This window comes from Chenopodium album, chromosome 14, assembly GCF_948465745.1.
Source record: "Chenopodium album chromosome 14, dcCheAlbu1.1, whole genome shotgun sequence".
In the NCBI taxonomy this organism is placed as follows: Eukaryota; Viridiplantae; Streptophyta; class Magnoliopsida; order Caryophyllales; family Amaranthaceae; genus Chenopodium; species Chenopodium album.
This window is the reverse complement of record NC_137847.1, coordinates 51165777-51176279: the sequence shown is the minus strand read 5'-3', so window position 1 is coordinate 51176279 and position 10503 is coordinate 51165777. Positions and strand designations below refer to the sequence as shown.

The window sequence follows — 10503 nt, the reverse complement described above, 5'->3', positions numbered from 1 at the left end:
GACATAAAATATTCTTTTGTTGCGAGTAAATTGAACCAAAGGTAGTATATTCCTTTGCCGGTCTTTTATTCCTCCATGTGAAGTGCAAACACAAGACAAGTAAAATTAAGTTGCAAAGGCTAGCCATTCCGCGTTGGCTGCCCTAGTAAAATTAAAAGCGGTAACATTTTTCTTTTTTTGGTGTGGCTAGCCACATTATACGGTAAGTTGACACACACCAAAGCACCGGCCGAGTATCCTTGACCGAACAAATAGCTCTGACCACACAACCATAACTAAGTTACACAGGCGACATCGTGTGGTCACTAAGATTTGAAAATGTGTTCCGTATTAAATCATTAGGGTCTATTCTGATTGATTGAATTGAGCTGAACTCAACTGAAAATAATCTTAAAAGAACAGACCCTTACTTCATAATTCGTAATGCCATAATTTCCATTATGTAAAAAAAAAAAAAAATAATAAGTAAAATTATAATAGATCTGATGTCATCCCAATAGCGGTTGTTCACATTTAATATTCGGCGTTGTGATTCTAATCTACTAGCCCAACAACCATCCCAACTAAGAAATCCACTACTCAATAAAAATCAAGCACAAATCAAAGCCAATCAAATCCCCTCTGATTTTTCCAGCAAAGTTCAAGGTCAACAATCTTTAGTATTCTGCAAATCAAGCTTCTTAGGTATGTTTTGATTTGATATCATTCAAGATTCAATTGATTTGATATCAGTTCTGATTTTGTAGTTTAATTTCAAGGGCTATTTATATGAATCTCTTCTTGTTGTTTGGGACACTCAAAATCACTCAAATGCAAGAAATTCATGAGAGAGAGATGAAATTAGGTGTTGGTGGCTTCAGAAAGTCTTACCCAGTTGACTAATATCATTTTTGCGTGCAGTGATCCCAATAATTCTCTCTTTGTCTTTAATTTTTTTGGAATTCCTTCAATTTTTTTTTTCTTCAAAGTTTGATGATTAATTTTTATCAAATTTTAAGGAATGATTATTTTTTGAAAATTGGGTTTTAATCGGGTTTTATGGTAGTATTAATTGGGTTTTTGTTGGTGGGTTTATCGTTTAATGTAGATGGTACACTTGAGGCGGTTTTTTCTGGCTTATTTGTAGAATTGTAGCTACCCATTTGTCTGATTTGCTTGATTGGAGCTATCTAAATGAGAAAAAAAAGTATTGGGTGTGAGCTACGTACACGCGTTTGTATAATAGAAATTGTGGAATTTTTTGGGTTTAAGTGTCTCGAATGTGTTAATGGGTAGCAATTAATTATAGCCTTTTGTGAATAAGAATCTGTTAAGAAATGAAAATCGAGTAAGGAAATGCAATGGATTGAAATTTGTTATAAAAAGGTGTTATTTTTAGGTTGGGGTTTAAGTAGACCTGAATGAAATTAGTTGAGATTTGTTATATCCTGTCATGATAAAGAATTATAAGATTTAATACATAAGGATTTTAAACCATTGCATTCAATTACGCGTAAATCTGTTAGATTGTTAGGTTTTTGTTTCAAGGAGACAAAGAGAGTGAATTGATCACTGACGCAAAGATGATGTGAGTCGTGGGTAAGTGTTGTGAGCCATGTATATTCAGCACTAAGCTCTAAGGAATTGTGAGAAAAGCCCTTCCATGTTACATGTTAGTATAACTTGGTTGGCCAATACAAGGTACATAGCTTTCCAGCTTTTATAATGAAGGTCTTCCTTTGCATCATTCATTAAATGAATAGGCACGGTGCATCTTTTATGGTAATTGTAATTTTGGTTCGATCTATCAGTTCTGGAAAGATTTAATAATCCATTTAATATAATAATGTGCTGACATGTGCCTTTCACCCTATCATAGCTTTCCTTGTACTGAATAAGGTATTAAGGTTACATTATGTATGTTTGCTTAATTCATGTGCACACTTAGTTTTTTATTTGTCGCTTAGACTGATTGCTAGATTTTCAAGTGAAAGTGGACTTGTGGAAAGTAGGCTCCTTTTTTAAATTAGGCTTAAATCCTTCAGCAACTAAAGCATTTTTGAGCTGCAGAAATCCCTATGAAGAAAAATCGTCACTGAAGGAGGGCAAGATACTGTATAAGATCCGATGTCTATGAATGATTATGAATTTTATATTCTGGCTCTGGTTTATTTACTTGCATTGAATGCAATTATTTTCATTATTGTATGCCATTGTAAATTTTTTTCCTTTTTTTTTTTTTATATTTGGTTTTTAAATTAGCCATTTTCATAGCTAAGATACTAGGAAAATGATCAATTGTAACAATTCTTCAATTGAGTTCCTGATAAATCATGGACTTGTTGCTAATATATCATGGTTCCATTACATTCTTACTAAACAATTCTATACACAATCTTGTTGTTCATCCTGCTCATATCTGCTATGGATTTTTTAGAATATCTATATATCGGCAAGGGAAAGCCTTACTTAGTGGCGGCTTTCAACATACGAACAGCATAAGATTTACAGCACTGTGTAGCTTGTTTGATGATTTCCTTGTGTAGTAAATCTAAGTATTATGCTGAAATTATTATTTTTACTTTGTGCAGCTTGTTTGATGATTTCCTTGTGTAGTAAATCTAAGTATTATGCTGAAATTATTATTTTTACTTTGTGCAGCTTGTTAATCTACTGTATAGTCTGTACTTAATGTTAAATAATAGTGTAAAAGGCTTGCTGACAATTGATGGCAAACAAAGAGAGACACCCCCCAAATAAGGGCTGGGCGCCTGGGCTCTTGACTGTATATTTGCCTTTTTGTAGAGATCTCGATGAAAGAATTTGAGCAAAGTCACCTTCTATCTGACTATTTGTTTACAACTTCAACTGTTATGTGGAGTAGCTGGGGAGCTATGAATGTTGTTTTGTGTTCTAAGTTGTTTATGGTTGTCTGATGGGCTATAATTTGAATGTTATGTTGGATCATCTTCTCTGTATCATTGTCAAGTGGGTTCGGTCAAAACTTGATTGCTTAGTATTGCTACATTTTGAGGGCAATGAATTAAATTTTGTGTTGACATCATTCTTCTTACTGTTGATTTTGTTCGTTATTACCGGTGTGTGTATACTCTTCCTATTTTAAAAATGATGTATTAACTATCTTGTGAGTTAAATTTTGCATTGATTGGGACAATTGGTTTTGTTCTAACAATTGATTGTATAATTTACGGAATACTATTTTTGCTTAACATAAATGTTCTGTTTAGATTGTATGGAGGATTCTGGAATAAAAACAACTGTACTAAAGTCTCTACATGATGTCAGACTTGTTTGAATGGATGTTAGACGTAAAGAAATCAGAGCTTTGTATTCTGTGGCATTGATTTATCCTCTGGTAGTCTGGTATGGCTGCATTTATATTTAAAAATGTTATATTAGTCCGTGGATGTATCTTTTTTATTATTTAGTTCATTTATGTCATTTTGTTCCATATTAGAGTGTATACGATTCTCCTATTTTCTTGCATTACAGTATGTTGATAATAATGTTTCATCGAAAAGTGCATGTTATTAAATATTAAATCTAGAAGGATAATGTGGCTATTCAGGTGACTAAATTTTCCGAGGAGTATTAATTTATTGGCATCATGCATAGCTGAAGTTGTGCTGGTGCTTGATATATTTTCAATCAGAAATGTGGGGGCTATTTGTTTGTTGTACATGTTCATTGTCAACTTGTAGCCCAGGTTAGTCACTCTAGCTTAAAGTTTAGTGGCATTAAGGAGATTTATTTTATTGGTAATGAGTTCTAGGCCTGATAGGCGGTCTCCCTTTAATTTGAGCACATTATTATGTTAATGGATGGGTATAGGCTTAGAGTTCATCTTTTTGGAGCAACAGATGGTAAATTCTTCTTAGATATGTTCTGAATTATGTGGCCATCCTTATTGAACAGCTTAAAGTGAGGAATATACCTAGCTGCTAGCTTCAATGAGGGCCTATTCTTCAATCGTAATGTTTCTCGGTTAAGGTTTTATTTCTTGCTATGCTGACAGAGTAGCTAAATGATGGAAATTTAAAACACATTCAACCCACAATGTCACTGAATTATTAATATTGAGGTCTCTCATGATGGCTTGAGGGTTAAAAGTTCTGCCTTCTTTTGTCCGATATTATGTTTATTCAAACCTATACACATTTGACTTTTAGAGGTTTCAGCTTACCTAGGATATTTAATGACTATCATTTGTGGACTTGATGGCGTACCCTACCTCCAACAACAACAACAACAACCACCACAACTACAATAAGGAAGCCTTAGTCCCAAATGATTTTGGGTTGGCTAACATGCATTCTCAGAGCATAGCAAGACAATTGATTTGGTGTACTCTGGCTCCATGACTTGATTGTAAGTCCTGTATTTTTCTGGTAACATTCTAAATTATGAGCACCTTGGTTATGAAGGTATAGCTTCTGTTACCCCAAGTCCTTAACTAGGGTATGACAAGTGTCTATATATGATTTTAGCCCAAACTAAAGTGTTCAAATGTCCATACCCTTGCCGGAGTCCCAAAATAAAGTGTTCAAATGTCCATACCCTTGCCGGAGTCCCAAAATAAAGTGTTCAAATGTCCATACCCTTGCCGGAGTGTTGAAAATCTAACAAAGATACTTGAGTTGAAATGAAGAGTCCAAGTAACATTTCTTTTTTAAATGGTAAGGAGGACCCTGTCCAACCCTCACGGTTTTTTTGGTCTAGTATTTGCAGGCTTGGGAGTAGAGGGGAGGGTAAGGGAATCCCTACCCCAAGTACCCTCCTTAGTAGGATTTGAACAGCAGAATTTGAGTTAGTGAGCCAACACTTTGTTGGTAGAGTCCAAGTAACATAGGGTATAAGTATAGCTGCCATAAAGTTTCAAATTATTAACTTTTGTATAAATTTGTTCATTGTTGCATAGGTTACATTCCATCTCATTTAAATGTTTCCCTGCAACTCTAGTGGTTTCTAATGTGTATCATGATCATTATTATACTTTATTTTATTGTCTATGTGGAAGAAGTCATCCTTGAATCTGTTTAAAGTAGTTTAGAGTGTCTCTACTTCATAGTTACTACTTTAGAGTAGCCTACTACAAAATTTGTTAGCTTTCTATCCAAGGAAGAGGTTATCTTTTAGGTGATTCTCCTATTTGCATTCACTTCTTTGTTTTCATGATTATGATTTATCTAAATGTACATGCTGACAAGTGATATCTTCACTCAAAGTGCATGCTAGTATGTTTTAACTTACTCAATTAATCACTCAATAATAAGATAGTTTGAATTGCCTATTTGGGCGACTAATTTTATGCAATTCTATTTATCATGACTGCCTGCAGATGCTGTTTATCATGTGTAGGAGTTGATATGTTTTCTATTCTTTCATTTTAATGCGTGGGGGAAAGCAGATGTTCAAGTGCATTTCAACGTCATGGCATGTCCAAGCTATTCAATTCTGAGCACATTATTATGTCATGGAATGGGATTTAGGTTCAATGCTCATCTTGACATGGTACAAATACACTTGGATGAGAAATGATCTTGCAAATTTTAATTCAATTAACACTGTCTCTTCCTCACTTCACATATGAACGTTTCCTCAAATGTCCAGGTAATATTTATACCTTTTCTCTCTCTGTTTTTTTCCTATCTCGCAAATACATGAAAAAAAAATCTATGAAGAGACTGAGAAGTGAAGATAGAGGGAGATATGGTATCTAATTGATGTTATTACTTCCTGATCTCATTTATTTTTGGCTACCGAAAACAATTCTAGTACTTGTTTATTTCATGTTCGTTGTCGTAAAAAAAGAAGGAAATAAATTTTCTTGTCTACAAATCTTGATATCAAGTATTGAAGTCTTTGATATTCACTATTGCTTGTTCAAATATCAATTTGTTGAAGAAAAGGTAATGACATTGGTTAGTTCTAAAGTAGTAAAGTTGCTTGGATTAGGTTCTATAATTTTTTTACCTTAATGCGGAAATAGCTTACTGATGGATATTTGGATACTTTGAGCCCAATTGCTACCAGTACCAGTTTTGAATGCTTTGAGAGTTGAAAATTATAGTTCTGTCCTTATTCTACTTTCTTGTTCATTTCTTTACATCTTCTTGTTAAATGAGGGTTTCAGCTTTAACTAGGCAATATAATCTTCTGGTTGCTTATGGACTTGATAGTGTAACAGTGCCCATAAAAGAAATATATTGAAGGCATAGTGTTCAAGTTATTATCCCCATATCTTCACCTCATTGTGCAGGATTTTTATTTTTTTATTTTTTATTTTTTATTTTTTTTATAAATACATTATTTATTACTTAATCTAGTAGTATAAGTGGCTATCAGTTAAGTGGCTATCAGTTATCTAGCTCGATGACAAAATTTTCTTTATATTTGTTTAGCATGAAACCATGACTGTTATAGAAGCTCTTTATCATTGCAGAAGTGGTGATGGGGTGGATCTCTGTTAAATTGAGCCCATGATGGAGTTTAGGTTCAGTGTTCATCTATTTGGTGCAACAAATGGGGAGTACAGTACTACAGTATTGCTCAGATATCTTTTATAATGTGGCCACCTTAAGGTGAGAAAGGATATCTTCTGAAGAGTCAACTATTTGGCATGGTACTACTGCTACACTTGATTCAGAAAGGAGTTCGTGAATTGAAATCGCTGGACTCAACCACGTGTTGCCCTGTATAACAACACTAGGTTATCTTACATTTAATTTCTCTTGTTTATTATTTTTTAGAAGATATTAGATAACAAATCTACCTTCATTATGACCCTATAGAGAAGACTGAACAGAAAAAATGGAAGGAAAAAAGGGAATTAAGTTATCTCATTTACTTACAGGCTTACAGCTGCTGTTATCTGATGGCGGTTTCATGTTTGTTGTCATATCACTAGACCAGGAGTCAAAGTATTATCATCTACAAGTATATTATTTGTCATAAAGTTACTATCACATTCTTTTGAAGTCTTATACCCACCCTTTTGAAGTCTTTTACCTTTTGTTCTTGTTTATAAGTTCAATTATTTGGATAAAAGAAAGTGGTAATGGCAATTGCTAAATGTTGCTTGTGATAAGTTTTATATCCTGCCATAGTGTTGAGTTGCTAACTGATGGGTTCGGCAGTTACGTCACCATATGATCAGCATTGAGATCTTTCTTTAGAGTTGAATTTACAGTTTTGTCTTTTGTCTGCAGATGCTGTTTATCATGCATAGGAAGAGTTGAGATGTTTGCTATGTTGTCAGTAAAAAATGTGGGGGCAAGCTGATGTTCATTTGTACTTCAACCGTTCAACATCATGCCATGTAATCCAAGCTCTTCAATCTGAGTACATCATTATGTCTCTGCATGGCGCTTAAGGTTCAGTGTTCATCTTTACTTGGTACAGATACATTTGGTACTATCTCTTCCTCACTGTGAACATATCTTGAAAGCAAGTGATCTTAAATTGTTTCCTGCACTTTTCTTTTATTCATTCTTGCTTAGATAACAGCCGTACTTTTTATGTTTTGTTATTTTATTTTTATTGTTCTCCATCTTGTGAACACCTATGATGAAAGTGTGAGAAAGGAAGATAGAGGATAGTAGGGTATCCTTTTTAAAATTTATTTTTAAGAGAGGATAATAAGGTATCTTATCTCCCGATCTCATTTATTTTTAGCTACTGTGTCCAATTCTATTTTAGTAGTTTTGTGTCCATCGTTGTAAAAAACGAGAAGCCTAAATTTTCTTGTTTGACATATTTGTCAATTAAAGTCTTGGAATTGCATTTTCAATATATCAATTTTTTTTAAGAAAAGGAAATGACAATTGTTAGCTCAAACGTTGGCTTGATTAGGTTTAGCTTGTTGCCTTAATGTGGAAGTAGCTTACTGATGGGTATTGGTTATAGCTTGAGCCTGATGTGCTTACTAGGATTGAGGTCTCACTATCTAGGGTCACCATCTAGAATTAATTACTCGTGTATGCCTTATGAGTTATGATAAAAACATGACATAGCTTCGCCTGATGAAGCGCAGGTTCTAGTTTAGACTTTAGAGTGTTTTAAGTCTACCTTATCCATTTTGATGTCATAGCACCGGCACATAGTGAACTCATGTCTTCAAATACGGAAATCTCTAATTTCATGATCTAGGATAATGTTTGGAATAATTACACGTGTACGTGTGTATGCCTTTAATAAGAACATTACAAAGTTTCCCATCATGAAGCTTCAGGTTGAGAGTGTGTTTTGTGTTGAGTTCTTAATTCCTTATTCTTCTAGTCTTCCTTAGACGTCTGGATGTCGTAGCACCAGCACGCACATAGTGAACTCATGTCATCGAATACTGAAATCCCTAATTTTCTTTCTGAGACCTATAAATTGCTGACCAAACACTACTTAGTTTCTTCTGTTAATCAAAATACATGTGCCCATCAAAATCACAATCAAGTAATAAGGCCTTTTTAGGGTAGCATACTTAAGCTTAAGAATGCTTTTTGCATAATTACTTTCTGAAGACGAGTTGCTCTCAGTTTTCTTAGTGTGAATAAAGTTTCAAATTCATTGAATCATACTTTTAAGGTAGGTAATATCATTGTTCACAGCTCAAAGTTTTAAAGCAAATATGTAATAAATGGTAACAAATCAATTCTCTCATTTACACTTATTACTTTATTAGTACATTTTTATTACTGTATTATCAAAGGGTAAAATATATTGTTTTTCTCCATCTTGATTTTTTTTTTTTTTTTTTTTTTTTTTTTTTTTTTTTTTGTAAATCCATCTCAAAGTGACGTGGGTTATTCTATGCTTGTTAAAAAAAACATCCATCTCAAAATGAGCTGGTGATTCTATCCTTGTAATAAAAAATCCATCTCAAAAGATGGGGTGATCCTATCCTTGTGAGCTGTATTCTAAACCCTAGTCCATCAACCTAGTCAAAGTTTTCTATATAAATGGTTTACTTGCTCTCATTTTTTATCTCACAACTCTTTCTCAAATTCTATTTGTTACCCTCCTCTCTCTTTATTTTTCTTGGTAATTAATCTACAGAGTAGTAGGTTTTCATGGAGATCCACAAGGATCGGATAGCTTTTATGCTGTCTGCCATGAAATGTCCAAGGAAGAAGAAAAGGAGGAGTTTTATGCTCTTATCATATATCATATTGCATCTGCAATTCACCAAAGCGGCCTATGTTGAAGAGAAGGATTGGATTTGTTGATGCCATCAGCATCATGCCATTAGTACCAGATGTTGTAATCGTTATAACAACACAAACTGGGAATATGATGCCTAGGCTTGTTTTCTTATTCTCATTGATTTTACACTGCATGAAGATTTCAACTTGAGTGTTTGAAATTTTGGGATGCAGTTGGTGCAGGCTCAGGTCATTGGCGGTGGGATGATATGGAGGTCATTGGCGGTGGGATGATATGGCTGGGCTTTGGACTGACCAATTCGGAAGGCTTGGGGGATCTGTCCTCATGTTTTGGGTGGCATCAAGCTCCCTTCGCTATCTATACAATTCTTGGTAGCAGGCCTGATCTTTTTAACTTGGCCATGTCAGGCATTTGTTGAAGAAATCATCATCTTGAATGCCCTACGATTTTACCTTGTATCTCAAGTAGTCGAGGATGTGTTGGTTTAATATCACTCTTAAATGGATTGCAAATGAAATTTGTATCAAATATTGTCAATTTAAGTTATCTATGAAAGGTTGTGAGGTTAAATCTGTATTCTCTTTTGATGGAGTATCTAAAAGAGCAGTGGTGTAACAATGTTCCATTCAAAAGTTGGCTGAATGGAAATTTAAAGTTGTAACTTGTATATTGTTTTTTTTTTTTAATGTAGAGAGAGCAACATAGACAATGATGTAGATGAGATTTGATCTCAAGTTTTGAATAACACCTCTTGTCAATTCGTCATCATGGCCGTGCCTCCTTATGAATAAAGTTTGAAGATTTGTAGTATCACAATTTCTAATGAACCGTCATGTTTACTTTTTAACTTTTTTTTAATTATAATAATATCATAAATTCTACCTTAATAAGCTTAACCTTTTTAGTTGAAATTAATAAAATAGTGCGTCAATTATGTCAAAGTCTTATCAACCATATATATACTTGTATTAAAAAATTAAAAAAAAAAAAGACAAAACAAGTCGTCTCACATCATTAACAACACAAACAACTCCCAATAGTATTATGTGAATAGAAAGTTACCATTATTTGATATGTTTGGATTGAGAGTAATGTATTACAATGCTGGTTAAAGTCAAATTTAAAAATGAGAATAATGTATTACAAGCCTAGTAAAAGTCAAACTAAAAATGAGAATAATGTATAAGTAAAGATAAAAAGGAAGAGATACTGATGGTGGGATTATAAGGAAGTTTATGTAATATTGGTGTAGTGATACTGATGGTGTGATTCACAAACTATTGGGTCAGTCAAGCTTGACCAAATAGTTTGTGCGGTGGAGGAGATGACGAGGACGATAAAGACAAC

General features: G+C 33.8%; 1 long non-coding RNA gene across 5 annotated transcripts; it reads left to right on the top strand.

The window, feature by feature from the left end:
* The first annotated feature begins 532 nt into the window (after positions 1–532).
* On the top strand, positions 533–9726 carry LOC145577472 (uncharacterized). Of its 5 annotated transcripts, XR_014098808.1 has the most exons (4): positions 533–4368; positions 5339–5610; positions 6443–6709; positions 7209–9726. It is a non-coding gene; the product is annotated as an uncharacterized LOC145577472 (long non-coding RNA). The 5 variants fall into 5 exon arrangements; XR_014098810.1 differs by having other exon boundaries at positions 5408–5610; positions 6443–9726; XR_014098811.1 differs by lacking the exon at positions 6443–6709.
* Positions 9727–10503: the final 777 nt, after the last annotated feature.